At 51.4% G+C, this 6,555-nt stretch overlaps 1 long non-coding RNA gene across 1 annotated transcript in view; it reads left to right on the top strand.

Moving 5' to 3' along the window:
* Nucleotides 1-4,809, top strand: part of LOC148152308 (uncharacterized) — a 58,390-nt gene extending 53,581 nt beyond the window's left edge. Inside the window, exon 3 of the long non-coding RNA XR_015760663.1 lies at nt 4,720-4,809. This is a non-coding gene — a long non-coding RNA (uncharacterized LOC148152308). The remainder of the gene's footprint in view (nt 1-4,719) is intronic.
* The last annotated feature ends 1,746 nt before the right edge of the window (nt 4,810-6,555 follow it).

Raw genomic sequence — 6,555 nt, 5'->3', positions numbered from 1 at the left:
TTCCTCGTAAGACCTTCCCTCCATACCAGGCAACATCCGAGTAAATCTCCTCTGAACCCTTTCCAAAGCTCCCACATCCTTCTTATAATGCGGTGACCAGAACTGTACACAATACTCCACGTGCGGCCGCACCAGAGTTTTGTACAGCTGCAGCATAACCTCATGGTTCCAGAACTCGATCCCTCTATTAATAAAGGCCAAGACACTGTGTGCCTTCTTAACAACCCTGTCAACCTGGGTGGCAACTTTCAAGGATCTGTGTACCTGGACACAAGGATCTCTCTGCTCATCTACACTACCCAGAATCTTACCATTAGCCCAGTACTTCGCATTCCGGTTACTCCGACCAAAGTGAATCACCTCACACTTGTCCCCATTAAACTCCATTTGCCACCTCTCAGCCCAGCTCTGCAGCTTATCTATATCTCTCTGTAACCTACAACATTCTGCGTCACTATCCACAACTCCACCGACCTTAGTGTCGTCTGCAAATTTACTAACCCACCCTTCTACGCACTCATCCTGGTCAGTGTGGACCCAACACTGACCCTTTCGGTACACCAATGGTAACTGGACTCCAGGATGAACATTTCCCACCAACCAGCCCCCTCTGTCAGTGGTGACAGAGCCAGAGAGAAGTAGGTCAACAAGGGGATAATGTATAGCAGGTCAGGGTAGAGGGAAAGTGGGATAAGGGAACAGACCAGCTCCGAGTGGGGAAATAGATGAGCAGCCATTCCCATGATCCGATTAAACATAGAACATAGAAGAATACAGCGCAGTACAGGCCCTTCGGCCCTCGATGTTGCGCCGATCCAAGCCCACCTAACCTACACTAGCCCACTATCCTCCATATACCTATCCAATGCCCGCTTAAATGCCCATAAAGAGGGAGAGTCCACCACTGCTACTGGCAGGGCATTCCATGAACTTACGACTCGCTGAGTGAAGAACCTACCCCTAACTTCAGTCCTATATCTACCCCCCCTTAATTTAAAGCTATGCCCCCTTGTAATACCCGACTCCATACGCGGGAAAAGGTTCACACTGTCAACCCTATCTAACCCCCTAATCATCTTGTACACCTCAATCAAGTCACCCCTAAACCTTCTTTTCTCTAATGAAAACAGCCCCAAGTGTCTCAGTCTTTCCTCATACGATCTTCCTTCCATACCAGGCAACATCCTGGTAAACCTCCTCTGCACCCGTTCCAATGCCTCCACATCCTTCCTATAGTATGGCGACCAAAACTGCACACAATATTCCAGATGCGGCCGCACCAGAGTCTTATACAACTGCAACATGACCTCAGGACTCCGGAACTCAATTCCTCTACCAATAAAAGCCAGTACGCCATATGCCTTCATCACCGCACTATTTACCTGGGTGGCAACTTTCAGAGATCTGTGTACATGGACACCAAGATCCCTCTGCTCATCCACACTACCAAGTATCCGACCATTAGCCCAGTACCCCATCTTTTTGTTATTCTTCCCAAAGTGAATCACCTCACACTTAGCTACATTGAACTCCATTTGCCACCTTTCTGCCCAGCTCTGCAGCTTCTCTATATCCTGCTGTAACCTGCCACATCCTTCCTCACTGTCTACAACTCCTCCGACTTTCGTATCATCCGCAAACTTGCTCACCCAACCTTCTAACCCCTCTTCCAGGTCATTTATAAAAATGACAAACAGCAATGGTCCCAAAACAGATCCTTGCGGAACACCGCTAGTGACGGCACTCCATGAAGAAACTTTGCCATCAACTACTACCCTCTGTCTTCTTCCATCCAGCCAATTCCTAATCCAAACCTTCAACTCACCCTCAATGCCATATCTCCGTATTTTCTGCAGTAGCCTACCATGGGGAACCTTATCAAACGCCTTACTAAAATCCATATATACCACATCTACCGCTTTCCCCTCATCAACCTCCTTCGTCACCTTTTCAAAGAATTCAATAAGGTTTGTGAGGCACGACCTGCCCTTCACAAAACCATGCTGACTATCCTTGATCACATTATTCCTATCCAGATGTGCATAAATCCTATCCCTTACAATTCTCTCTAAGACTTTGCCCACAACAGAAGTGAGACTCACCGGCCTATAGTTACTAGGGTTATCCCTACTCCCCTTTTTGAACAAGGGAACCACATTTGCTATCCTCCAGTCTTCTGGCACTACTCCTGTAGACAAAGAGGACATAAAAATCAAGGCCAATGGCTCTGCAATCTCCTCCCTTGCTTCCCAGAGAATCCTAGGATAAATGCCATCAGGCCCAGGGGACTTATCTATTTTCACCTTTTCCAGGATTTCCAACACCTCTTCTCTACATACCTCAAAGCCATCCATTCTACTTAATTGTGACTCAGTATTCACATCGACGACAATGCCCTGTTCCTGAGTAAATACTGAAGAAAAGTATTCATTCAGTGTCTCCCCAATCTCTTCCGCCTCCACACGCAACTTCCCACTACTATCCTTGACTGGACCTATTCCTACCCTAGTCATTCTTTTATTCCTACACCTTTTATTATACAGGTAACTTTCAGTGCAGCCCACCCACTGAGTTCAGCATGTTGTATTTCCCCAACATGATTTTCCACCGATATGTTTGTCCCCCGAGCTAACCTGTCTATATCCCTCAGCGGATTCTTTGTGTCAACATCACCATTTACATTCACTTTGCTGATCCAAGTCAGGAATATCTCTTGGAAAGAATTGTGAGCCCATCAGTGCCCCCTGTCGCACTCCCCACGTTACAGGTTACCATCCTGAAAATACCCGCCTTATCCTCACTCACTGTCTTCAGTTAGCCAATTCTCTGTCCGTGCTAATAAACTGTCTCCAATACCATGGGCCCTGACCTTATTAAGCAGCAGATTGTGTGCTGCATTCTCAAGCATCTTTTGGAAATCCAAATATGTTACATCCACTGCTTCCCTGTTGCCCATCCTGCCTGTTAGCTCCTCCAACAAACGGGAACTAATTTGTCACGTTTGTGATCCCCTTCGTCATTCCACACGGACTCTGCAATTCCAAAAACTTCAAACACTTTCCCAAGGACAGACATTAAAATTACTGGCCTGGAGTTACCTGCATCTTGTCTTCTGACCTTTTTAAATAAAGTGTTCGAATCCCCACAGTACATAGGCAGGCCATTCAGCCCAACGGTTTACACTGACCCTCTGAAAAGCACCACAACCAGACCCACACTCACCCTGGCTCTGTCCCCCACATCTCCCACGGCCAACCCACCCTAACCTGCACATCCCTGGACACTATGGGACATTTCCCATGGCCAATCCCACCCTAACCTGCACATCCCTGGGCACTATGGGACAATTTAGCACGGCCAATCCCACCCTAACCTGCACATCCCTGGGCACTATGGGACAATTTCCCATGGCCAACCCACCCTAACCTGCACATCCCTGGGCACTATGGGACAATTTCCCATGGCCAATCCCACCCTAACCTGCACATCCCTGGGCACTATGGGACAATTTCCCATGGCCAACCCACCCTAACCTGCACATCCCTGGGCACTATGGGACAATTTCCCATGGCCAATCCCACCCTAACCTGCACATCCCTGGGCACTATGGGACAATTTCCCATGGCCAATCCCACCCTAACCTGCACATCCCTGGGCACTATGGGACAATTTCCCATGGCCAATCCCACCCTAACCTGCACATCCCTGGGCACTATGGGACAATTTCCCATGGCCAATCCACCCTAACCTGTACATCCCTGGGCACTATGGGACAATTTCCCATGGCCAATCCCACCCTAACCTGTACATCTTTGTGACTGTGGGAGGAAACCCACGCAGACACGGGGAGAATGTGCAAACTGCACAGACAGTTGCCTGAGGTGGGAATCGAACCTGTATCCCTGGTGCTGTGAGGCTGCAGTGTTAACCATTGGGCCACCCTCTCTGGGACGTTTCCGAAATCTAAGGATCCCTGGGAGATTGTTCCCAGAGTGTGCACACTTTCTGGAGCTGCTTCCTTTGATGTCCCAGGATGCTGTCTGCTCGTGCTCGGTTTGTAAGAAATGCCACCACCATCCCCCTGTCCTCCATAACTGCAGCAAACATAATCCAAACTCAATCCATCAGGTCTGCCCATCCCAGGAATCAGTCTGGGAAAACTTTACTACACTCCCTTCATAAAGGAGCCCAGAACAGCAGGCAATATTCCAGGGGTGGTCTGCTCGGAGTGTATGACAAGGTCAAAGATCACTTGGCACCCCGTTATGTTCCAATGGCTTTATTAAAAACTAGGGAGGGTTTATGAGCTTGTCCAACCCAGGCCGACACCAGCACCTCCACATGGTGAGTGTATGACACTGCAGATGGAGACAGGATCGTCCCCCTTACTCAGGGTAACGGGCAGGATATTTCAGACTGAGGTGAGGAGGGATTGGTTCAGTTGGTGGAAGTTGGGGGTTTTTGGTGGGTGGGTGGGTGTGTAAGGGGGTGAATTGTGGAATTCCCTCCCCCCACAGGCTGGAGAACCTCAATGTTTGAGCGGTTTTGTGACAGATTGTGGAGCGTAATGACGGTGTGTGACACTGAGGAGCTAGAGTTGATTGTTGGAATGATGAGCTGGACGGGTTCTCTGGCCTCTTGCTGTGCTCTCTGTTGATGGTGAGCTGAGGTTTGTGTGTGTTTTTGTTTGAGTGGGTCGATTGTATCTCTCTCTGCCAGGTATCGTGTCCGAGCTGGGGAACTGTACGGGTGAACATCGGGATCATGGAGCTGCTCTTAGAGCTGGTGCGGAACGAGTGAGTATTGGAGAACATGGAGCCCAGGAACCCCTCCCACCCCCGACTCTGACACCTCAGAACCTGGGGGACACTGAACCAGGCCATTCAGCCCATTGTAACCACAAGGGTCTTCATTCATTCCTTTCCCAGCTCTCACTCCATGTCATTGCCATGACATCAGCAGATTAGATTAGATTACTTACAGTGTGGAAACAGGCCCTTCGGCCCAACAAGTCCCCACCGCCCCGCCGAAGCGCAACTGACCCATACCCCTACATTTACCCCTTACCTAACACTACGGGCAATTTAGCATGGCCAATTCACCTGACCTGCACATCTTTGGTCTGTGGGAGGAAACCGGAGCACCCGGAGGAAACCCACGCAGACACGGGGAGAATGTGCAAACTCCACACAGACAGTCCCCTGAGGCGGGAATTGAACCCGGGTCTCTGGCGCTGTGAGGCAGCAGTGCTAACCACTGTGCCACCATGCACAGTGCTCAATTTGACAGAGTTTGTATCTCAGAGACATCCAGGTCAGAACGCTCCTGCTCTTAGTTACTGAATGAATGTTGATCCATTTTTACACCCCTCCCTCCGCCCTTCTCTGGTTTATAATCCCAGCCGTGTTGACCAACCTGCATGTAGATTAAAATCCCCCCGATAATAGCCGGACCATTTTTCCAGGCAGTAGTTATTTCCCTGTTTATTGCCTGTCCCGATGTGATGTTATTAGTTGGGGGCCTAGAGACTACACCCATCAGTGACTTTCTCTTCCTGGAATTCCTCATTTCCACCCAAATGGATTTGACCGTCATGCTCCATCGCACCGAGATCATCTCTCAGCACCAACCTGATGTTGTCCCTGAATATCCGAGCGACACCACCTCCCTTACCCTCCTGTCTGTCTGTCCGTCCGAATAGTCTGGTACCCCTGGAGCTTTCATTCCCAGTCAGGACCATTCTGGAACCATGTCTCTGTGATGGTCACCAAGTCACCGTGACCTTGTTACAAGTGCTCCAAACATTCAGGTAAAGTGCCTTTGTGCTCACTTTCTTATCCTCATCATTTCCAACATCTCTCAGAAAATCTCTGGAGTTACCTCCTTTTTGCTTCATTCCTGGTCTGCCCTGGTCTGCCCTGGTCTGCCCTGAGCTGCCCTGGTCTGCCCTGGGCTGCCCTGAGCTGCCCTGGTCTGCCCTGGGCTGCCCTGGGCTGCCCTGGTCTGCCCTGAGCTGCCCTGGTCTGCCCTGAGCTGCCCTGGTCTGCCCTGGTCTGCCCTGAGCTGCCCTGAGCTGCCCTGGTCTGCCCTGAGCTGCCCTGGTCTGCCCTGAGCTGCCCTGGTCTGCCCTGGTCTGCCCTGAGCTGCCCTGAGCTGCCCTGGTCTGCCCTGAGCTGCCCTGGTCTGCCCTGGTCTGCCCTGGTCTGCCCTGGTCTGCCCTGAGCTGCCCTGAGCTGCCCTGGTCTGCCCTGAGCTGCCCTGGTCTGCCCTGGTCTGCCCTGGTCTGCCCTGAGCTGCCCTGAGCTGCCCTGGTCTGCCCTGAGCTGCCCTGGTCTGCCCTGAGCTGCCCTGGTCTGCCCTGGTCTGCCCTGAGCTGCCCTGGTCTGCCCTGGTCTGCCCTGGTCTGCCCTGAGCTGCCCTGAGCTGCCCTGGTCTGCCCTGGTCTGCCCTGAGCTGCCCTGGTCTGCCCTGGTCTGCCCTGGTCTGCCCTGAGCTGCCCTGGTCTGCCCTGGTCTGCCCTGAGCTGCCCTGAGCTGAAACCCTGCACACATTCTA

Source organism: Chiloscyllium plagiosum, unplaced genomic scaffold (assembly GCF_037043375.1).
Source record: "Chiloscyllium plagiosum isolate Xiang-an unplaced genomic scaffold, Cpla_swu_hap1 HiC_scaffold_1, whole genome shotgun sequence".
Taxonomy (NCBI): domain Eukaryota; kingdom Metazoa; phylum Chordata; class Chondrichthyes; order Orectolobiformes; family Hemiscylliidae; genus Chiloscyllium; species Chiloscyllium plagiosum.
This window is presented reverse-complemented; position numbering and strand designations above follow the sequence as displayed.